This window comes from Haemaphysalis longicornis, unplaced genomic scaffold (genome assembly GCF_048455015.1).
Source record: "Haemaphysalis longicornis isolate Haplotype H1 unplaced genomic scaffold, Haemaphysalis longicornis Haplotype H1 scaffold_6, whole genome shotgun sequence".
Lineage (NCBI taxonomy): Eukaryota > Metazoa > Arthropoda > Arachnida > Ixodida > Ixodidae > Haemaphysalis > Haemaphysalis longicornis.
In genome coordinates, this window is record NW_027526407.1 from 87,789,863 (window position 1) to 87,814,052 (window position 24,190).

Genomic DNA, 24,190 nt, shown 5'->3' on the forward strand with positions numbered 1-24,190 from the left:
CTCCTTCGGGCGCGCTCCGCATATAACCATGTGCCGCCCTCTCCGCCTGCGCTTGAACCCCCCTCAGCGTCGCATCACACGAGGGTTCCCGCGAGGGGAGGACGACGTAATTTTTTAGAATTCTGCCTCGTACATTCTTTTCTAGGCTCTGTTATGTTTTCTTTTATTTTTTGTTGGCGTTGTACTACAATGCACAACTTCCCTCATTAATGCCCCTGGAACCATGACGGTAACTTCACTAAAGAAAAAAAATTAAAAACAAATACCTACTTTGATTGGAAATCACGAATTGCCCCAATAGTATTGGTTAGGGCGAAACCCTTAAAGTACTATTTAGGTTCGACATGTCGACGGGTGAGCATGGTTACTAAATCACAATAGCCCCCTTTTCCTCGGTTAGGTGTACAATTTCGAAAAATTATGCTTTAATTAGCCAGTCGGTCGCTAGGTCAATCGGTCGGTCGGTCGGGCATTCCTCTTTATAAGCATAAATTTTACCGGGCTATCAGTAAATGTCCGCATAGCGACGTCACGTTTTACCGCGGATCAGTATTTTTTTCACAGCTCTTTTGTTGCATTGGAATACGTGGCATGACCGTTTTATTTCCCTCCTTCTATTTCCATCCCACCCTCAACTTCTATTTCCATCCCACCTTCTATTTCCATCCCATCGTTTCGCTTGCCTCGAGATTGAAAGAGGCCACTTTCCTTGCTTTTGTGTGCTTAAAGATTGAAACAGGCACCTCTATTTTTTCTGTCTTTGAAAACACATCCAATGTGGCCTGATAGATCACCAGTCGACAGTTTAACGCTTTTACAGATGTGAACAAGGTAAAAAAGTGCTAAATATCTCCAGTTGTCTGATGGAGTTGAGCATAAAAAACGCCCGTGTGTTCGAGATTGAGGCGGACAATAAAGATCCCCAGGTGGTCAAAAAATAACCCGGAGCCCTCCACTACGGCGCGCGCCATCGGCTGTGAAGCGTTCGAGTATAAACCCTGCCATTATTCAATCAATCAATCAATCAATCAATCAATCAATCAATCAATCAATCAATCAATCAATCAATCGATCAATCAATCAATCAATCAATCAATCAATCAATTAAACAATCAATCGATCAATCAATCAATCAATCTTCAGTGGGTGTATAGTACGATTCGCTTGTAAACAACTAGACCAAGCAGATAATTTATTTGGGTGGGAAACATAACGTGCAAAAAGGCTCACGGGGACCTGAATGAACGTGGAACCGCCATAGGGTATCTGAACAGCCAGTCGGGACCAGGTCGCTCCTTCTACTTTCCTCTCTTTGTCCAATTCAACATCACGTCCTGGCTGGTTACCCTTTTGGGACACCTCAGTAGTGTAAACTAAAGACAAATTGGCCACTTTCTTTAGATGCCTCCTTGTAACATCCCTTCTGTTCTTCACGGTGTCTGGCTCACGCAGAGAACGCTCGGGCGACCACGTTTTTTACTCTCTTATAGAAACGTGCTGCTTTCTTCTCGGCATTTCCTAATAGTCAATCCGCGTAAGCTTCGCAAGAAGAAAAGCGGACAAAAACAAAGAAAACAAAGGTCGATGTGATGGCCTCATACCTTGTAGAGTTAACCTAAGACATCTCCAAACGGCGTCCCATTATCATGATAAACGTGTATTTGAATCAGCCAGGTAAGAAGCCTACACTCTTTAAAAAAGCTTATGGCAATTACTGACAGAACACAAACAAGTTACTCGTCCCTATATTAACTGGGTACTTAGTGGATTTTACTATGTGGCCATGCGTCACCTAGCAAAAAGCTGCGCTTGACAATGAGTATCGGCTGAACGTTCAGCGCGACATAGACACATTCAAGTTGCACCTATCACACTTAGGCAAGCAACAAATTAATGGAAAAAGAAAATAAAAAATGCATCAGGCGAGCGGGTACAACTAAGCAGCCTAAGAAAATCATCGGTTTCTTTTGCTTTTATAGCCAGCAACGGAAAGTCATTTGATGGAGTTGGCATGCCCGTCGGCAAGATCAAATATTCTAGAGAGAATTTTAGAATTATGCATTTTAATGCGAGGATATACAAGTGAGCGTGGGGATTTGCAAGAACATTTTGATCGTGATTTGCAGTGGGAGAAGGACTGTAGCTATTACGTTCAATTATGCATAGAATTTTTATATTATCAGTGAATATTTGTATCAAACAAGCAGCAGTTACTGATTGCATGGTCTAGACTAGTAACGGATTCACACTTAGTGACAGGACCTACGTACCATTCGGGGGGGTAGTAAAGGTCGCGAGGAGTTAGTAAACACAGCCGTTAGCAGACATAAAACAAATAACTGGGCGAGTTGGTTTAGATTCATCTTCACTAGGTACACAAACACACTGAGGAACCGAGTGCCGCCCTGTTTGTGTTTAGCTCAGTCGTTCGTCCGTGTCTTTCTGTGCCTAAGGAAGGTTAACGTTACTACCCCCTTACGAGCTTTTTGTTAATAGTGTACGGCACTAATACCACCCAAAAAGGGGTCAGGCTTAATGAAGTGCATACATCTGTCGCCCACATTTTGCGTACCAGAAAATGTCATAAAGAAACTCCACATTTGAAAACGCTTCGCAGGTACGCTGCAGCCACGATGCTTCCCGTCAACTTCGTTATGCCGTACTTCTTCTATCACAACATACATAAGGCCGTACTCGTTTCGGTAGCTGCACTGGCCAGACCGCTGTACGACAACGACGGCACGGCCTCAATGACCTTCGGAGGCTTGGGCTTCTCTTACGCTGCCCAGCTGGTCAGGGCCTTCAAAGACGGTGGTTTGGCAGTGGACATCGACGGCAACATCACGGCCGACTCGTGGGCGCCGTCATCTTGGAAGCAAGGCTCCCAGACAAAGCTACAGTTCCTCAAGCCCGACTTCGACTCGCCCTTCCCCGAGATACCGGCCATCGAAATTGCACACGCCGCCTTCAGGCACGCCCTCGGCAATGAATCTGCACTTTCGCGGCGAGTGACGTTAGATTACACCGAGGAACAGGTCTTCTTCATTACGGCCTGTTTCAATCTATGTTCGATTCCAAGCCTCGCCGGGCGCTTTTTCGGCGGTGACTGCAACAAGGCAGCCAGGAACTACGCGCCTTTTGCGGAGGCGTTTCGCTGCCACGATGACGCAAGGATGAAGCCAAAGAGTTCGTGTTCCTATTTCGACTGAGTACGCCAAAATTAAATTAATTCCTAAATTAATTCCTAAAATTAATTGGCACGACCCCACACCCTCGTCAGCATACGATGTCGAAACGAGAGATTTTATAGACAGTTGCCTGAATTTCAAACTAACACAACTAGTGTCAGAGCCCACGCGCATTGCAGGCGGCTGTTCTAACATCCTAGATTTAATACTAACAGACCATCCTGATTGCTTGTCCTCAATCTCATACCTACCCGAAATTAGTGATCACCGAGTAATACACGCAGAGCTTTCGTTCCCCCTTCAGCGTCGAGAAAAACTCGAGAAAATAATTACCTTGTACGATAAGGGTAATTATGAAGCCATCAACACAACAATACAAAACTTTTTTCCGGTTTTTGAACATAACTTTCATACCCGATCTGTGCACGATAACTGGGCGATATTTAAACGCAAATTGAACGAACTAATCGACAAATTTATCCCCAAGGTATCACTATTTACCACGCCACAGAAACCCTGGTTCACGAACAAACTGAAGAGGCTAGCCAACAGGAAAAAGCGCCTTTTTCGAGCAGCGAAAACGAAAGAAACACCTGAGGCTTGGGAGAAGTACTATACAGCCGAAAAAGAATACACCACTGCTATTAGTAACGCGAAATATAAGTTTTTGAACAAAGACCTGCCAGGCATGCTTACCGGCAACACAAAAAAATTCTGGCTAGTCGTCAACCCTCAATCTGCTAACACAATCAACCTTACTAACGAATCTGGTCAGGTGCTCACGGACAAGCAATGCGGGAATGCTTTTAACACCGCGTTTTCGTCTGTATTTACTAACGAATTCAGCGTACCTACCCCTCCCGCCATGGTACTGTTAACATCCAGTATGTGCCCCATTGATTTTTGCACATGTGGTATTTCATCTGTCATCCAACATATGAAACTGTCCTCGTCAGGTGGTGTCGATGAAATTAATTCAAAAGTACTAAAAAACATTCATGAAGCTATCGCCCCATTTCTGTGTTTGATGTATGCGCAGTCGCTCTCCACCGGCATTCTTCCAGATGACCGGAAAATGGGCAAGGTCGTTCCCATCTACAAGTCAGGTGATAAAAACTGTCCGCTGAACTACCGGCCCATTTCTCTAACAAGCGTCCCCTGCAAAATCATGGAACATGTCATCTACTCTCAGATTGTAAACTTTCTAGACTCTAACAACTTCTTTCATCCTAGCCAACATGGTTTTCAGAAAGGATTCTCTTGCGAAACACAACTAGCAATATTTCTTCACGACCTGCATGCTAACCTTGACAACAGCTTACAAACTGACGCTATCTTTCTAGATTACGCAAAGGCATTCGACACAGTTCCCCACCAAAGACTTATGCTAAAATTATCCCAGTTAAACTTAAACACAGATGTACTAAAGTGGATCGAAGCGTTTCTAACTAACCGTTCTCAATTCGTGCATGTCAATAACAAATCTTCAGAGTGTCTCAAAGTAACATCAGGTGTACCTCAGGGTTCGGTTCTTGCCCCCCTTCTATTCCTAATATACATTAACGACTTACCCCTCAGCGTATCTTGCAAAATCCGCATGTTTGCGGATGACTGCGTGATCTATCAAACAGTAACTAACGCTCACGACCAAGTGGTCCTCCAGCAAGACCTTAACCACATTCAAGAATGGTGCGATAAATGGCTTCTATCTCTTAACCCGAACATTTGTAAACTTGTTTCCTTTTCCCGCCGTAAAAATCCCTTTCTTTGTTCGTATCACATCGCGAACGTCACTGTACAGTCACAATCATCCTACAAATATCTAGGTGTCACATTGTCTTGCGATCTTACTTGGAATGCGCATATTACTAACGTCATTTCATCCGCAAACAAAACACTTGGCTTCCTAAAACGTCACCTACGCCATGCGCCCCCTCACGTAAAGTTGCTCGCTTACCAGTCCCTCATCAGATCAAAACTTGAATATGCCTCCGCCATATGGAACCCGCCCCAAACATATCTCATAAATGATCTTGAATCTGTCCAAAATCGTGCCGCCCGATTTATTCATTCCCTGTACTCGTACAACATTAGCGTTTCATCCTTGAAAGCACAATCTGGCTTATCACCACTTTCTGTCCGCCGCCGTATCGCCACCCTTTCCCTCTTTCACAAAATTTTTCACTCTTCACTAAATGTAGCCCCCTACATCTTTCCCCCGACATACATTTCACACCGCACCGGCCATCCACTTCAAGTGTCCCGTTATCGTACCAGAACTGTCACCTTTTCCGCTTTTTTTTTCCACGTGCAGCCAAAGATTGGAACGACCTTCCCTGCTCCATTGTTTCAACCACCTGCCCATTAAACTTCATAGCAAATGTCAGTAGTCACCTGTGTTCATAGAACTAATGCGTTCAAATGTGTATTTTTCTGTATATCCACCCCTTATGTAATACCCCCCAGTGGGGTCCTTAAGGAAATAAAAATGAAAATGAATGAATGAAAACGGTTCAGTTAAACGTTTCTTTATTGTGTATACAGACACGATGGCTATTTCGTATTTTAACGCGCGCCTGAAGATAACCATTACGAAGTGTTAACAGAATGTGTTGCCACCTTAGCAACGTAGAATTTGTGCTTACAGGTTCCGAATTGCACTTGAGAATGACGCCTTTGCAGAAATGGTAACCTGAATGCATTATTTCTCTTAAGGTTCAGTGTTTAGTTTTTGCACGTTAAATCCCGATTGAGTAAAAGCTTGCTTGTATTTCCGTGTTACTTTACTACCATGCCGCCTTTTTCTTTCTTTCCGGCACTTTGCTTGTATCGGTTTCATTTTGCTGCATTTTCTGAAACCTATTTGTTTTTCTGTGCTTACCGGAACGCGACTTCGTTTCATCGGAACGATTTGGTGGTTGCACTCGTAACTATTCTGTTCAAAGAAAAATGTTTCCTCTATCACTGGGGGTGCTTATTAAACAATTTTGCTTTTGTGCACTTCACACCGTGTTGATTTCATTTTGACTCAAAGGCTTGGAGGAGATACTTTGCGGCTATTCTGTTCTATTGGAAACAGTGCGGCTATCGCTCTTGAATAAAGTTTTAAAGGGACCCTGAAGTGATTTTTAAAGATAGCGGGATTACTAGCGCACATTGTAGTCCGGAGACCATAGGCCATGTTTCGACCACTCTGAGTGCGTTTACGCGAATTTATTTAGTAGAAAACTCAATTTGAAAACGCTGTCCTCCTCTATGCATCCTCGCCGATTTTTCGAAGTGTTTTCGTGTGACGTCAGGAGGAGATAACTTGGCTTGACCATGCTACTGCACGGCTCACCGAACTTCCAACCGAGTCAGTCGAGCCAGCGTTTAGCCCGCCGGCCGGCGACGGGTCGTCGCAATTCGTTCGCTCACTTAAAACTAAGCCACGATACGTTTGGGAATGGAAGAATGTGCGTTTCTTTAGTTTGCTAGTTTGTACACTGTGTCAAGCTCGAAGTCCAGGTCGCTCGCTACAAGCGCTGCACAAGCGCACATGCGACGCTTCGCTGACTGGTACGCTAGTAAAAAAATCTATGGCCACTTGAAGGCGGGAGATGTCAGCGAAGTCGTACTAAGAAAATAAAATCAACTGGAACTTTTACCGTACAGCGTAAATCTAGGGAGAAGGAAGCACTTTTTAGCGCTGGGTGAGCAAGTACAGCTGTCAGCAGGACGGCTACGCATCTGCGAACGCTCTTCCGTCTAACAAATGCCATTGCTAGACTAAGGTATTGTGGAAATTTGGGGGACGCTTACTGCACGGGCGCTATACAACAAATAATCACCTAACCTGCTTCAAATGCTAAAACTAAATAAAAGTGTGAAGTGGTTATTTATTATTTACCTTATCTTTTCAACACGGCCAGCGCTGGCCCGTGGCCGAGTGGTCTGGAGCGCTAGGTATGTTATTTTGCAAGCCACAAGTTCGAATTCCCGAGGGAATGTTGCGTTTTTTGTTTGTTTTTGTAAGTTGACGTTTTCGTTTTGGGCCGATGTTTTCTATACTGAGTTCATCATTTTTGTGCCGTAACGTTCACTGCTCCACGAACGAGTTCGCAGAACGCGCGCAGACTGACACTGACGCGCTAGCGAGTCCTCATTGGCGTTCGGTTGCCATAAGCACCGACTGCTCGCGGCCAGTGATGAAGGGGTGAGAGAAACCCGTTTTATTCCGGACGACTCTTGATACGGACGGTTGAGCCACGGAAGCGCAGCTCTGTGGACCCAAGCCCCGTGGACCAGGGCACACTGGGACTGGGCGTCCTAGCGTGCGAGGGCAGACAGCCAGTAGTTGGGGGGTTTGGGTAGCGGAGGAGAAAAGCGGGGCTGGGCCGTGCCAGATGGCGTGGGGGAGGGGGTCTTCGTAGTCCCCGCAGTGTGGACAAGCGGAGGTGGGAAAGAGGGAAGGCGATATGTGGATGAGGATGGATCGAGTGGGGACGGAATGGGTTTGGGTCTGTCTCCAGAGGAATGATTCAACGGGGGATAACTATGGGTGAGGGGTGGAACGGTGCCGCGCGAAAGCCTGTGATGGAGGGTGATTTCACGGAAGGTGAGCAGTGGCTCCAGGTGAGGAGGGGAAGGTGAAGCAGAGAGGGGGCTGTGCTGAAGTTCCAGTGTATCAAAGCTCGGACCGCCTCGTGTGCCTTCACCGCCCCGCCAAAGCCCATATGGCCAGGAGTGCACAAAAGGGAGATGGTGCAGCCAGGAGGGAAGTGGGACCAGATACTTTTGTGGGCGAGGGGCGAAATGATGCCCCTGCAGAAATTTCTAACGGCCGTTTGTGAACCCGTTAATATGAGGCTAGGGATGGGGCGGTGGGTGGTGGCTAGGTAAATTGCTGCTTCCTGTGCCTCATGAGGATGGGTAGCGCGGATGGTGGCTGAGGTAGAGGGGGTTGGGTGTAGTCCACTGCTGCTATGATGTATGAATAGCGTGGTTGCTGTTCCGCAGCATCAACGTATAACGTGTCCGAGGAGGGAGGGAAGTGTTGGGAATGGTATTGTGTTCACGGCAGACGGTTACTATGATAGGTGGGGTGCATGTTGCGGGGGATAGGGAGTTGATAGAGACCCTCTCGATATTGTGGAAGGATGAGGAGGGGTGAGGTGTCGTGAATAGGCGTGGTAATTTTGAGGGAGAATAGGACGGTTCTGCCTGTGTGGGTTAGGGCAAGGCGGGACATCTGGGCCTGTCGGTGTTCTTTTAAAGTTTCGGATGGTGTGTTAAACGTGCCCGTGTTGAGGAGAGCGTCGGAAGCAACCCTGTGGGTAGCTGTAGCGTACGGCGATATTCTGATCGTTGTATGGCCTCTGTTCGTGTCATTTCGGTGCTGGTCATTGCGAGATATGATAGGGCATATGTGCTTCGTTAGGTGAAATGTGGGTGGGAGTTAAATTTCGCATCTGCATCTTCTTGGTGACCGATGCAGACGAAATAATGATGGTCCTTGGATGCGCGAGCCGAGAGGACGATCTCGACTCGCTCCGATGACCGACGACCGATGCTTGAAGCAGGAGAGGGATGAGGACGGTCTTCCTTGCTGGGTATTAGGTTTATTTACACTGTTTACATTACTCCAAGTTTACATCAGGTCAGCATGACGGTTACGTTGTCACTCTGCCCGCAGCAGCCTGTTCGGCGAGATCTATACTGAACTAGATCTGCTCGACCGACCCTGGACAAAACCCAACACTACGGTTTTGATACCAAAAACCCCGTGTCCAAAAAGTGGGCGTTCAAGAAAGAGAGAAAAACCTTTCAAAAGAATTAATACCAATCATTAATTGGCCACAGGAACCAGCCAATCACAAACATGTCCCCACCTGCGGTCACGTCACCCAACACTCTCTCATGCACTCATAGCACGTTTCCAACGCACTTTGTTGCAACCGACCTGCAAGTGCAACCTAAAGTCACTCACCACGCGGAGTGGACACACCATTTCGTTTAACGGGGTGGCATCTGCTCAAAAGCCAAGCCGAAGGCTTAGAGTGGTCTTCGCGCGGCTAACATCTTCCCGCGTCCTCGCCTTGGCGCCTCGTCTGCGCGCGCGCCGGGACAAAGAGGGAATAGTTGCTTATCTCCTCCCATACTAAGGAGCGCCGCTGCCCGCCGTCTGTCCCACGGGAAGAGGCGCTCCAAGCCCAGGCGACCATCTTCGGGGCGAACGACCATTCACCGCCAATAACATTCACCGCCGCCTACGACATTACCACAATACTACGGCACACACCAACGTTACCAATAATAACAGCCGGCAACTACACCAACAACAGATACCACACGGCACACTTAGTGCCTTGGCCTAGCCGTGGCTTCCGCAACATCAAACAATAAACGAAAGCGCTCAACTAAAGGGCCCGTGAGGACAAACTCGCGGCCCCCTCTACCATTAAAGGCAACCAACCCCACGAAGGGTGTAAATGTTCAAATTTGACAATGAATGAATGACACCATCCACTATTAAGCGTGAAGCGCATTAAGGAACATTCTTTCACTCTAAGGAAAGAAACATACACCCAAAGAAACCCAAACGCACAAAATGACGCTAGTCCTGTACCAATACCAAAACGTTTAAGGAAGTTCTGCGTCTCTTCATGCACTCGCCGACGCCGGTTCTTTCGGAATGCGCAACAGATTGTTCGTCCCGGTTGCGGTTCACTTGCTGTCCACATGCAATGAACTGAGAGTTCATTTTTCAGTACTTCAGACACTAGTTCGCACACAAGCGCCACAAGGGGGCCCCACTTGCACATTCCATGGCCCACCATGACTACATGCCAACGAGCGCAAATAATGAGAGATACTAGCCTTTGTGCCCAGAGGTATACTCGCTACCATGCTGTAACAGCGGCTCTACTTCTCAAGAAGACAGCGTTAAGACTACCGAGCTACTCGCAAATCACACGCCTTACGACATCTGAACAGAACCAACACATGCACACACACACACAAAAATAACAACAAGGGGAAGAACTACAGTACAGGTAAAACTAACAATAATTCTCATCTGAGCGACCCCTACGCACCCAGAGAAAAACACGCTAACAAATAAGTGTGCGCGAAACAATACTGGCCCGTTCTGTCTAGCACTGCACACTATTCAGCGCAACCCCCCCTTTCCATGGTGGCACACACCGACCATCGCACGGAAGCTGATTCCGTTTAATGCGCCACCAGCTGATTCTACACAAACCCTGGTTTGGCTCGTGGTGTCCTGTGCTCCAGGGAGAAAAAGAACACCCTACCCGGCGGTAGCTCGTACGGCGATGTCGCACCTGCGCCGCCACACCTGCCCCCGCCTTCTGCGTTCTCGGGCCCGTCGGAATCGACCCGCACAAAAGACGCCGCGGGCCGCCTGCACCTTCATGCTTCGCGCAGGCAACCTCCACAATTAGGTGCGCCATTCCGCTACCCTTGCATGACCCCTGCGCTTCCACTGCCTCCTCTGAGATGAGCACGCTTTCTGCAGCTTCGCTCGATCTCTGCATTAGCTCACCCACGAGGGGCTCCTCGCGGTTGGCCGTTGTTCTTTCAGACACTCTTACTACTTCGATGTCACTGATGTCTTATAGAGTATAAATGAGGCCGTACATTAAGCAAAAAATAAATGGGTGTAAAGTGAGTCCGGTCGTGGAAACTTTCTTGGAGCCGCTACCCCAATCCACGATAGCACAACCAGTTTAAAACTTGCCGTCTCACTCGTTCGGAGGGATTCTTTATGTCCTTAATATTACTACTCGGTGTGGCTCTACACACTACATGCGTCGTTCGGAAGGCACGCATAGTTCTGCCTCCAGTAAAAGCTCACCTCTCTTGAAATAATTCCTGACAGTGCAACACATCATTAATTACCAGGCCAAAATCACGGCATTACGTCATTTGGCTTGGCCCGTTTTGTACCAAAAACGTTCTGCTAACCTTCTAACGAGCTGATGTTTCACGTCACCGGTTTGTTCGGACAGAATGTTTGTTGAAAACGAATTTTATTTACGCCTTAACCTTGGCTCGACAAAATGCAGAGAACATTTGACTAATCCTGGAGGCCACTTTAGTGTAACGAAACCGCACGAGCCTAGATATATAAAAAAGTTAAGGCGACCAAAACTTCATGTCAAAATGGCAATATATTGCGAAATGAACAGGATATAAATCGCCGCTTGCCTGCATCATCTTTCTGGAAAAGGGGAGACTGCTCGTAATGAAGCTCCATTTCCACATCAGATTTGTCCGCAAAGGACTGTATTGTTTTCGCCAAAATGTCTGAAGCCCACTTTGAGTAAGTGTTTTCCTGATATTGCGAGGGTCCAACTACTGAGCCTCGCGAACCGTAAGCCCCGTTGAACGAAGTGCTCATCAGGAAGTACAATTCTGCTAGCAAAGCCAACAGAGCACTGGTGTAGAGTTAAGCAATCCGTCTCTAAGCATGGCATCAGAGCTGTTAGATTATTATAGCACTAACGAATCTGGAATGAAAGTTGTTTCCCAGATTTTGTATTTTAAATACCGTGCAAGTTTTCAGTACTGCCGTTACCATGGAGTTTTTGAGGTGAAGATAGTCCCCAGCGCACAGACAGACCTATTTGCAAACCTTTAAAGCCGCTGCAATCATAGCACTAATCCTTGGATTATTATTCAAGGTTCAGGCACAAGCGCGTTCATTCCGACGGAGGAGTCTTTGGAGTTTTTCGGAGATTACACAAAGTAGGCCTGACGTTTGCGTGGGGATTATTCAAAACATTTAAAATAATGATAGCCCTGTTCGAAAACACGTTTTCCCATTATAATCCTCCTTTCGACGTGCCGTATATCATAATTCAGGAATTATACGTCGTAAAATATTCCACCCTGGGGTACCCACCGCGGTGGCTCAGTCGCTAAGGCGTTCTGCTGCTGAGCACGAGAACGCGGGTTCGATTCCCGGCCGCGGTGTCCGCTTTTCGGCTGCAGGCGAAAACCGAAACAACGCCTATGTATACGAGATTTTGGCGCACGTAAAAGATCCCCAGGTGGTCAAAATTAACCTGGAGCCCTCCACTACGGCCCGCCTCATCACCTGCGTTGCGTGGGCGCGTTAGACCGTACAATCAATCTATCCTTGTGTGACATCTCATTAGGCTTCTCGTGTGAGCGAAGGGAAGGTAAGTATAAACGGAAATCAGAACACGGGGTAGCAAGAGCCGATATTGAAGACAAACGAATAAATCGGACGCACTTCGCGGAGGCAGCTGAGATATCAAGGAGACAACCGGCTTCATTAAACTCTAGTGCAGTTATAAACAAAAAATAAAGAAGCGTTCGTCTTGGAAATAGCCGAAGCTCGTTTAAATAGGCGCGTTGAGGAATACGTTGGTCATGGATTACCATCTAAAACAAAACGAAATATTACTGCCGTTCCGCTCTGTTAAAACGGATGACCTTCGAAGCTGCGCGTCTCGACGGAGTGCACGAAACAAAATACGTTTGTTTTTATTTTACGGTACAACATACTTCCTAGCCAATTACCTGAACGAAATTAGGGAAGACCAGAGCTTTATCCTTGGGTACAAACCTAGAGGTGTCTCTTTACCTCCTGCATCCTGGGATTCTTACTGTTGGGGTAACACGCCAACCCGATCTACTCTACCACGGAGGACACCGGACTGCTCGCGTTGGGCTGTTGGACGGCCATGTTTAAACCTCCCACAAACACAACAGACATGTCATCGGTAAGGCATGAAATCTTTAGCGGCACGTCTCCCGCTGCCCCACCTTTTATCCCTAACCGTGCTCATAAGTGAAAGACGCTCTCGAACATTTCCCTCTGAAATCCCTTTAATCCGAACAAGTGATATTCGCCAACGTAGACGTGCAAAGTGGGCCAGTAGCTGTTCCTCCAGGAGGGATTCGCAGCTACTCTACCAACTGAAACTCGATGCGTCAACAGCATCGGCAGCGGGTTTTCACTTTTTCGCGTCCATTCAGGTTTATGCTCAGGCTGACGCTTCTTCAGTGTCCGCTCTTCTTCCTCGACGTGAACGACATGCGTTCATCCCAAAGCGAGGTAGCACCTCGAAGGCCTCGACCTTATTCCAGCGTACACACACGTTCGTACCCCATTTGCTGCCCAGTCGTAGCCATCTTATTGTCGACGCAACACACCAACCCAGACCCAAACCTACTATGACAAACAGTCCGTGAATTATACCTTGCCAGTTTTGTTAAACATATTACCCAAAGACCAATTTGAAACATTTAGAAAACGTAGGGATGCAATTATGGTGTTACTTGAGCAGCATGTGGAGGGTCGTCCACTCTTGGTGCGAACACGGCACAACGTGGCCGCGCTCTGGGGAGCGCCAGCCCCCAAGCCACGGCCTCGCGTCGAAGCGAAGCGGCGCAGGCGCGTAGGGGCTTGGAAGCAGGTTTTCGTGTCGTCTGTATGCGCGGGAGCGCGCCGTGCTTACTTTGCTTTGAAGCACGCCTAAGGCTATGTTCAGACTGCCGACGTAACAGCCATATCGTGAGCTATGAACGTAAAAAACGGAGTGTCACGCAGTTCGGCTGGCTGAAACGTGAAACGACGTCAATCTCTAAAGATATTACGAAAGCTGCGGCAACAGTCTGAACACCGCCTAAATCTCGACATCCTTGTAGCGTCTGAACGCCCCATGCCCGCGTTGCGGGAAAGCGCACTCTACCCATTGCGGCACTTTGTGTAGTTTGTGAGTACGACAACTGAGCCCTCCCTCTTTTCAGTTTCGCGGTTCCTGTTAAAGGAATGTTTTGTTGCAAGCATTGCAGGTCTGGTTTGGTTCGGTTTATTGATATACGCTGGAGAGTAAGGCCCTGTGTAATTTCGGCCACCAGGATTTCTTTAATGTGCACTGGCATTACGCAGCACATCGGTGTCTGTGCACTGGGCCGGCCTTACCTCATTGGGCGCCCTGTGCGAACTGCTGCCCTTGCGCCCTTCCCCCCCCCCCCCCCCCGCCTTCCCACCACCAAACTCATTTTTACAGTGAAGCTCTCTATGGCGGCGATCCAACAGACCGTCTCCAACTACAGAGCAACATATAAGCAAGAATATCACCTAAGCGTAGCGGCATTTTTCCGTGCGCACAGAAATTTGAATTAGGGCGAACTGGAAGGAGCACTTCCTTCCAGTTTATTTGCAGGCAGTTTATTGCTTTGTAATATTTTTATTCTTCAGCTGATAGCCTTACAGACAGGCTGTAAATAATTCGGGAGGCAATGAATTTTTTTGGCTGACACCTTGTGGATACAGAACATTTTAGTTTTACCAAAACTATGGCACCCGCGCACACTTTTGTAGATGTTGCAACTGCGCTCTATGTTTGGGTATTCTGCACCACTACTACTCGATGATTTTACCACAGCGACCGGAACTATGTAGACGAATGCTCTCTTGTGTCATAAACGCCATGTAAGAAGTTTGTTGTATTCTTCAGGATTTTTAATATATGGTTTAGTGCAAGAATATGAATAGTTTTTCAGAACACCCGTCTAACGACGAAGCTCGTAGCCCAAGAGCCATTCAGGAATAATGGAACAAGATAGCTGGCTGTTCAGCATTGGTGCATTGGTACCTTTAGTAAAGGTTGCCACCTGAGGGCTTTCTCAATCCCGCCCCAGACTGCTCTAGAAAGACCGTTTTTCAGAGCGTAGAGGCAAATTTATTCGAGCAAAAATAGTTCGCCGCCGACTAATCCAAGACGGGCATTAAAGTCAGCAGGGGCTTGCCATTTTTCGAGTAAGGCATCCTTACCACTGCCGATGGTTGTGCACCGTTAGAATAAATGGTAGATATCCGGAACGTTCTGTGCCCCCGCTACGTGCAAGTGGGGGGTGCCGATGCAGGGTTCGTAGTTCCAGTGAACCATTTACGTATGATGTTTGGCGTGTAGGCTGCATTTGCGCTTTATCAATAAGGATATAATCTTGCCTCTTGCCGGGTCTGCCATCAGGCAGAAGCGTCGGCCGCGGAGTCTTTGTCTTTGGTGTCCACATTTTTTGCCTTACTTTGTCTCGATGAAGGTACCATGTCGGTTGAGCGGGGAATGGCATGGTGGGGGCCAGAGGAGGTGTTGTGTTAGGCACTCCTGGGCCCCATCACGTGCCTGCAGGTTCGTGTCCGCACCAGCCGTGTGTCGCGGTGTGCATGCAGGTCTCACTCGCATGCCTTAATCTTTTAGAACCTGAAGCAAACGGACTGCCCTGCGTCCAGGCGTGTTGGGTGGGAAAACCTTGCTTAGCTCCTATAGGGAAGTGCCCCAGTGCGTGATGAGCCATAATTTGGTGTTGCCATTCAGCTCTGTTCCAATAAAGTTTTGCAGTGCGCCAAGCAATCTAAAAGTTCGGCTCCATTGGCAAGCCTTTATGTACTCAATTTCTTCGTGCGCAGATCAAAGGAGGTTGCTCGGAACACACCCAAATAATAGCGGCTTCGCATCCGTCAACAGAAGTACCGGTAAAGATAACAAACTCGTTTGAAGCCTCGTCTTATGCGATTTTTTGGGTATATTTTTATCTTGCTCCTTTGTCTCGGCGAACAATGGGTCTCCGTTGCAAGGCAGCGAGTTTTGGTGGCTGCCATGGCGGAATCGGTGGAGGCATCACGGAACTGTCAGCTCACCTAATGGTCAGATAGCACCGATAAAGCGCCTGTGCTTAAGGAATATGTTCGCGTTTGTGTTTGAAGTCGCAGTTGTTTTTTTACTAAATCTGAGAGGAAACGGAAGTGGAGTTCCGGATCAACATCGTTCATGCGGGTATTCTTTGTTAGCCGTCTTACGGTTCTCATCCTAACCCGGTAAAGGATGTGGACGTCCATATCAGATTTTGCTGAAGTATTTGCAGGCAGACCATATGTGATTCGTCCTAAAGCCACCGCTCGAGGAAGGATGTGGAAAGCGCATTCACATCAACCGGAAAACAAATTTGACATGCTAGTAATCTGCAGCGTTCGGGAAATATTTATATACAAGAGACTGCAGAATAACGGGCATACTTTTTCTTGCTCGATCTGAATGTTTTTTTTGTATAAAACGTATATTAGAATTTTTCCACGCCCAGGGAATTTCTAAGCTCCTTAGCGACTCTAAAAATACTTCCGCAAGTTTTCTACCGCGAGGATTCTACCAGGGACCTAAATGTCCGCTGTTAATCCGTCATCCCGTTGTGCTTTGTCTTCTTCCATACTTTTGAGACTTCTAGAAAGTTCCTCTGCCGTTACGTTTGAGGCCTCTGTATATAATCAAATGATATTACATACTTTAAAAGGCAATCAGAGGCCATCCCTTGGTCAGTCACCATTAAGAATTTCACATCTTCAGCACTTCACAATAAATACTTTTTTTAAAATTTGAGTATTGATTTACATTCTGCAAGTATTCAGGTCTGCGCCTACCAGACCCAAAATGGGGTTTATTGCAGTCGAGAAAATCTTCGATTTATGCTTATTTTGGACCCACTGTTTCCAGCCAGCTATGTATGTGAATAAAGCATAAAAAGCCGACATTTTTTTGGTGAAAAAAAACGTTGAAGCTAATTAGTAAAGTTTCCTTTGCTGCACCCGGAATTAACGAAAACGGCTTTTGTTTTGTGGCGTAATGGCTTTCACAAAGCCATCACTTGTTCCTAATTTCCGTTCCAAAATTATTCTTTTTGCTTTGAGCGGAAGATACCCAATACATCGACGGAAATGAAGACGCGGGTATAGGGCGGTTGACGGTGTGGAGTTATGGATGCAGCAAGCTTTGACCGCGTACGAAATTATAGGTAGAAAGGTTGCGGTGCAACGCGGTACAGTGATCACCGGGCAAAAAGACAGTCGTCAGCGTTTTTTTGCACTGATATTTGTGAGGGTCGTTTCCGGCTCGAGCTGCATTGATCGTTTATGCAAGCCAAGCACACGCAAAATAATTTTTAAAAGCAACGTCATTGTGCTTTCCTTGTCAGCAGTTCAGAGTATTTAGCTAATGAAATACGGCCGGATTTTAAACTTTTTGTTTGTATTGCGTATGTCATATTCACAAAAACAAATTACACCACGTTCCCGTAGGGAAACCCTGAGTAGTATGCGAAGCAGCCATGGGGTCGACTGAAGTTCCCATTAGTTTTCAGGTTGTCGTTTCCGTTGACCTTCTGCTCCGTGTGCCTTCGTTGTATCAGTACCTTCTTGACGCAGTTTAAATGAGTGAAGGACATAAGGCGCGTTCATAGCACATGCTCCCGTCTCGGTTTGTAGTGCAGTGGGAAGAGCGCCACGTACCTCCTGTTGCGGCCAGAGAGTCGTAGGACCAAACAGGGCTCCGCCTATTTCTTTTTATAGTGGACTGCACTGACGTCAGCCCAGACGCTGACGGGGCTGAAGAGGCGCGCATGCGCAGTAGAGCGCAGATGGCGGACAACAACGAGGGAGGGAGGAACACAGCCCCAAGCATGAGATGCTTCGCATCTAATAACCAAGTTGTAAAGGTGTTTATAGGCACTCAAAGCAATGACGGAATGGTGAGACTGAGGTGAGATATAAAGGTATCCCTCGACTTCCGCCAAAGTCGTTCGACGAGCGCAAACATGTTTCCTTTGATTCTTTTGCTTCATTTTGCGGATGGCAATTGATCTTTGCTGTTCTTTCGGACAAGTGTGCATCAGAGCAAGCAAAATGAGGGTGCGTTGATGTCTGATGTGTCGCGCAGTCTGAGCTTAGTGCCTCTGTTCTCTTCGTTGGTCGGAGATCTCGTCACCACTTTTTTCGCTGCCGTAAAGCAACCTGCAAGTGTCTCGCTTTCTCTTTGGCCATGTGAATGGGACCTTTAGAACCGCGTTCCCTCCGTTGACCTAAACATTGCCTATCGACGCCAGGCGCTCATCGCTGCGAGGTTCGACATTCAAGACTTGTTTGTGCTTTCCAGAGAGAGAACGCCGCGCTACATACGCAATAGAGCTCTACATCGTACTCGTTTTGCGAGGCGAACCCAAAAAATGTGTCCGTCAGTGGTTGCCTGTCACCCCATCACATGACCTGCTCGATCTCAGTTTTGTCTCCAATTTTGGGGTGTTTTTGTCCGTAATTGATAACGAAATCTTAATTGTTTTTATGAACCGTTTGGTGATCTGAATTTTTTTCAAGGTATACCTCGTTAGTCCACAAATTTTGTCCCGCAGGCTATTGCCTGCATCAGACATTGCGTGTATACGAGTCACTTTTTTGACACAGGTACCCTGCTGTTCATTATGCCTGAGCGCTTTAGGAACCTAACTCACCCAATGCACATCTTGATGCTAGTCGTTCGGATGAACTCCTATCATTTGAAGAGTATCAATATTTAAAGTTCAGGTAGAATATCCATTTTTCTGGTTATCGGCAATGCGAAGTGACCTTCACCGAGCTGCGCTGCCAGACTCCAAGACTCCATTTCTGTCTGTTTAGAACAGGGCTATCACCGACGGAACTATGTGTGGTGCCAGGAACCTGAAACAATCGAACATTATTTTCTCCATGGTCGCCGCTTCTACCCAGCTAGACAACTGCTCTTGAAGGACCCAATTGAGCGTTTGGGTTAACTTTATCGTTTCCGCTTAAATTATCTATTGGCGTGTAGCAGCCCGGAATGTCGGCTGCTCAATGAGGCGAAAAATCAGGCGTGGAGTTGGTTTGGAGTTTCAGGACAAGACTTTATTTTCAAAAGAAGCGAACGCCGAGAGCGTCCCCCGAAGAGGGAAAGAGGGTAACCCCCGCGTCCTTCAAAAGAGAGGGGAAAAAGGCCCCCAAGCGAGCAGACGGCAATGGCGCCCTAATTAATGTCAGGAGTCCGCCGGACGACAACTTAGGCTTTCCCCCGAAAAACGACCTTTGAATTAGACAGGAGAATGACCCCCACAAAAAGCGTACTGTGGACGAGCCAGCGCCAGTCCGGAGAGAAAGCGAAAGCCCCGTCTCGCGGGAGCCGCTTGCAGGGCCGTGCCGAGCGGCTTCCGCTACAGGAGGAAAAAATTTGGGGTATGCAAAAAGGGATGTATATATAACTGTATTCAAAATTTATCTCTCGGCTTCCGGCCATTTGAATTGCTGACGGGTGCTCTATTATGGGGAATTCGGGTTTTATTACAAACGAAGTTTTATTTTAAGGCATCTGTTTTTCCAGAAATAAATTAGTATTATCAGCTCCTCACGTATATCAACAACCGAGTTAGCCCCGGGCAATCCCTCCTTGAGTGAACGCGCCAAAAACTTTTAGGGCATCATCATTATTGCCTACCAGTTCTAATTCGTTGTAATGTAAGTTACAGTAATAATTCCTTTTCAGGGCGTCGGACTCATTTGTTGGACAGGTGTACCTAGGGCTAGCTAGTCGGCTTGCTTTTGCTAAAAGTTTCGTAGCACACTGCCGTGTTTAAAGCTACAGAAAGCGTCTTTTGGTTAGGATATAAACTGAACGTACCCAGCATAGTGGCTTATGGGTTAGAAGTCCTGCTACTGAGCCCGAGTTTGTGGTTTTTTCCCGGCGCCGTGGCGCTTTCTCTGACAGTAGGGAAAACTACCCGGAATATGCGAAAGACTTCTTATGTGCTTTGAAAGTGTGGGGATAGTATTGCAACTTTGCACTTGCCTCCGTTGGTTAGTTACAAACAATATAAATTGCGTTGTAATGAAACGAACGGCGTTGTAGCGAGTAGCTTTGCTTACCATCTGCATATATAGCACAGGATGGTTCCTAAACAATTTTGCAAAAAAATGCAAACCCGCAGAATCTTGTGTACGGTTTCAGTTTCTTGATTCATCGGTGGCAAAATTTTGGTGCCTTTTCATGTGGATGCATACGCACCAATCTGGCTTTAATATTAATTTCCCTGGTGTTTAAAATTGCGGATTTCCTTCCGGTCACGTCAGAGTATTATATATTTTCCCCAAGCGTCCCCAATCAGGCAGGCAGCCAACCCACTTCCTCACATTCTAAAAATAACTGATGTTTCTCCACCTAAAAACTTTGAACGGACTGTGCATAGGGTGTGGTTGTTTTTTTTTTGTTTGGTGGAATGTTTATCACTGAAGGTATTTTAATTTTATTCGGGCGGTTACAATTTATCTGTATCGCACCCATTTATTATCTTCCTTTTCTTTACCCCATTTTGCCCCTACCGTGTAATAGGGTATCCAAAAGAGTTGCACTGGTTTAACTGCCAACATTTACAGTTTTTCCATCCTTTCTTCCTTCTTTCCTTCCTTCCTTCCTTCCTTCCTTCCTTCCTTCCTTCCTTCCTTCCTTCCTTCCTTCCTTCCTTCCTACCTTCATTCCTTCATACATTCTTCCTTCCTGTGTTACTCTCTTCCTTTTTCTTCATTCTTCCATCTTTCCTTTCTTCTTTCCTTTTTTGTTTGTGTCTTTGTTCTCTGCTTCGTTCGTTCGTTCCTTCCTTCCTTCCTTCCTTGCTTGCTTCCTTCCTACTGCCTTCCTTCCATTGTTCCTTTCTGTCTTTCTTTCCTTCTATCCCTCCTCTTTCTTTCTTTCTTTCTTTCTTTCTTTCTTTCTTTCTTTCTTTGTTTCTCCTTTCCTTCATTCATTCCTTCCTCCCTGTGTTACTCTCTTTTTCTTTCTTTTTTTCTTTCTTCCTTTATTTCTTTCTTCTTTTATTTCCATCCAGTAGCAATAGCCAACGGAGCTGTGAACGACACAGCAAATGCATTCAGATGATCACTGGAGTAAGCTTGGGTAAGAACACTTGCTGCGAAATCGCCGCGCCACTCTCGTATTTTGGGCTTTTTCGGACGCTAAATAGGGACCTTATTTATCAACGCTGAACAAGTAAGCCTCAATCGAGCGAACAGGATTAGTTGCCGAGCACGGCAGCTTTATTTAATGCATAAAATGCTCTTGTAGTGTGTCGTTAAGCCTTCCTGATTGCGGATACATTAGCGCGGTAAAGGTAATCTTCGACGGTTGGTTTTACATTTAGCGTGTAAACTTTCGTGTATTTCATTTTTTTTCGCTTAAAACTCCCTTGGTTAACTGGTATCATTAAGTAAAGTTGTTCCAAGGGGCTCGGGTACTTCCATAATCTACCCAAATGTTCTATGTAGATGATCTTCGAGTGGCAGCCGCGGTCCATTTGCAGTGTAAAACTAGAGACACCCGCGTGATCTAGCCAGTAACGGTAAGTGCGTTGGCTCAAAGTTTTAATGAGGCCATTTTCTAATAAAATTCTTATTTTGTAATGATCCGCGTTGTGCACCAGTTGCTTTTTGTGCATTTTTTGTCCACCGAATATAGATATTGTTGATTTGTCTGATAGGAATGTTTTTTACTGAACATAGTAGTCAATTTGTGGCAGAGGCCATAGCAGTGGGAGATAATTACCAAGCACAGTCAACATAAAGAGGACATTTTTGCTTCAAAACCATTTGCTAATGAACAGCAGTCAGATTAGCTTCCAGAGCCTTGCCGGGCACTACCATTAATGTTAATAATGCAGCATGGACCACATTATTACGTTTCAGGGGCACCCAATCCCGTCATGTTCAAAGTCGACGTTCTCTGTCTTTATAAGAGTGAACTACGTTAGTAACTTTCGAAAACTATTCCAACATTGGCTGACTTCGGACATTGATTCGTGGAGAGTAAAACTAGTGTAATATTTAGGCGAAAAACGTCCCTCTGGCTCCGTACACGGGCACTTGTTCACAGGCTGCCCCTTTCCCTTTTAGCGTTACCTGTGCTGGAAAGTTGTGATTGGAAGGGATAGTTTAAGGGTTCTTTTATCCTGGCCACCATTCGCCACTGGTCTGAATTTGGAGAGGAATTTGCCAATCCTGGTCGCCACGTTTGCCATCACAGGAATGGAGAATTAGGTTTCTACACCTTACTTTTGGGCTGTACCGGCTTTCGTCTGACGACTATACGACATATCGCAACAACAGTCTGCGTTACGACTCGTCTTCCTATATTCCCTGGTTAACAGAAGTTAACAATAGTTCATGCGGCAAACGAAAATTTTATTGTGCATCTCTATTTCATTCCTCACCACCATTCCACCATTCGCACTTAGTTATAAGCCGTGGCCAAAAAAATAGCCAAAAACAATGTGAATGGTGCACTAAGATAACTTCAGACATAGCCCCCATATAACAAATATCATTACGCGAAGCAGCATAATATTAACTCGAAACAAAAGACAGCTTTTGATATTTTGCTTAGGAATATCATGTAACGCAGTTTTAAAAAGCGTAAAGTAAGTACTGAGGGTATAAAAAGCTTTCGAGATCACTGCACACGAAGAAAATGAGAACTTGATTTCCACAAAGTAACCTAATCCCACCGGTGACAAACTGTTTGCTACAATTACACAGTTGTAAGTGTAAAAGAGCACAAAAATATTGGTCATTCTGTAGTCAAACGCCAATCAGCCATTCCAATTGCTAAGTTCTGTAAGCTTAGTACAGTAGTGTCAAAACAACTGGTTGAAATTTGCGATGAACTTTTTGTCAAGGATGTAAGTCGAGAGAAAATGTGCTTAACACAAAAGAAGTAATGCTCCCGTCATTAAGAGCTCCCTTTCTCTCGACCACAAAATAAAAATGATAAATTAGGAAAATTGTAACTCTATTAAAAGGAAACACCAAAAAAAATCAAACCACAATAATTTGTGGTTTTGTGTGGTAGGGGTAGTTTACTTATAGCAAACGCCAGCGTCTTCGCTATCTGTGCATCCTTCAGAGGCCTACTTGTGTGCAAAACCCCGCCCACCATTGCCGCGGAGGAGCGCAATTCACAACCTATCGCAGCACTGGCACAAACGATAACGACGATTCAAGTGATAGGATTTAGGCCTGTATGTGCCATCATCCATGACTGAGCACATAGATCCTCCCTATTCTATACTCTCCAATCTTTCCAATAAACTTTAAAATGACGGTGATGATGATGAAAATTACTCTTCGTGCTACAATGATTAGGAGGCTAGTTCAATCTCCGTGGTAGACCCCATTATCTGCTATTAGCCTCCCCGTAATTTGGCAATTTTGTAATTACCATGCTCCAAGCACTCGTGTGTTCCTGCGGGGGTCTTACTATGTCCTCTTCTTACTGTCGCCGTGTATTTTTCTGTTTTGTTCGCTGTTCTGTTTTGCGCTCTTTTTACTTACCCTCGTCACCTCTCATTTACGTTGTCCGCATAAAGTGATTTGTAACTTTTGTAATTATTAACGCGGTAGCGTTATTAGGCTCATTCTTTGAATTCTCCGTGTCTGCTAACCATCGACTATCGGCCGTCCTCATCAAGCGTTCGCGAATGCGGCAGAGCAGCAACTGGACTGTGGATAGGAGGACCATATAATGAAATGGACATGAAGCAGAAGATGCGGGATTTTATCAGGCGCCGCTCTTTCGTAGTGAAGGCTGCTGTGGTGTCTTTACTGCTCAGCCGTACTGCTCAGCCGATGTGGTGCTGAGCCGTTCCTGAAACTTGCGCTATCACCCCATAGCACCTCTGCCACCGGAACCAACGCCACGAAACTCAAAAAGTGGAGAAAAGGTGAAAATCAACGGAAGGCTTAAATGAGGAGCTGAACCTTACTAAAGCCGGTAATTAGAAATAGAACCAGGAACATGACGTGTAAAAAGCCAATTCTGAATTATTTTTGAAGTTTTTCGCGGCGCGGCCACCACCCCAAGCTCTGACGGAAAACGATGGATGGCGCCACATGGCCAATTTAAAAATCACCTTACAAACCAGTCAAGATGTCGTCCTAGAGAACGGTCACGTAAGCTACTCGGCATGGCCTTGCACAGAAGCGGCAGAGGTGACCTCACAATCACCCAAAAATAGAAAACCTTTACGCATTTGGGCCACATTGTGATGAACCTAACCAAACGAAGAGCTAGCAAGAGAGAAAAACAAAAAGCAAGCCTAATGCAGGCTCGCCTTTTCACGAGGAAGAAGTCGTACAAGCTGCC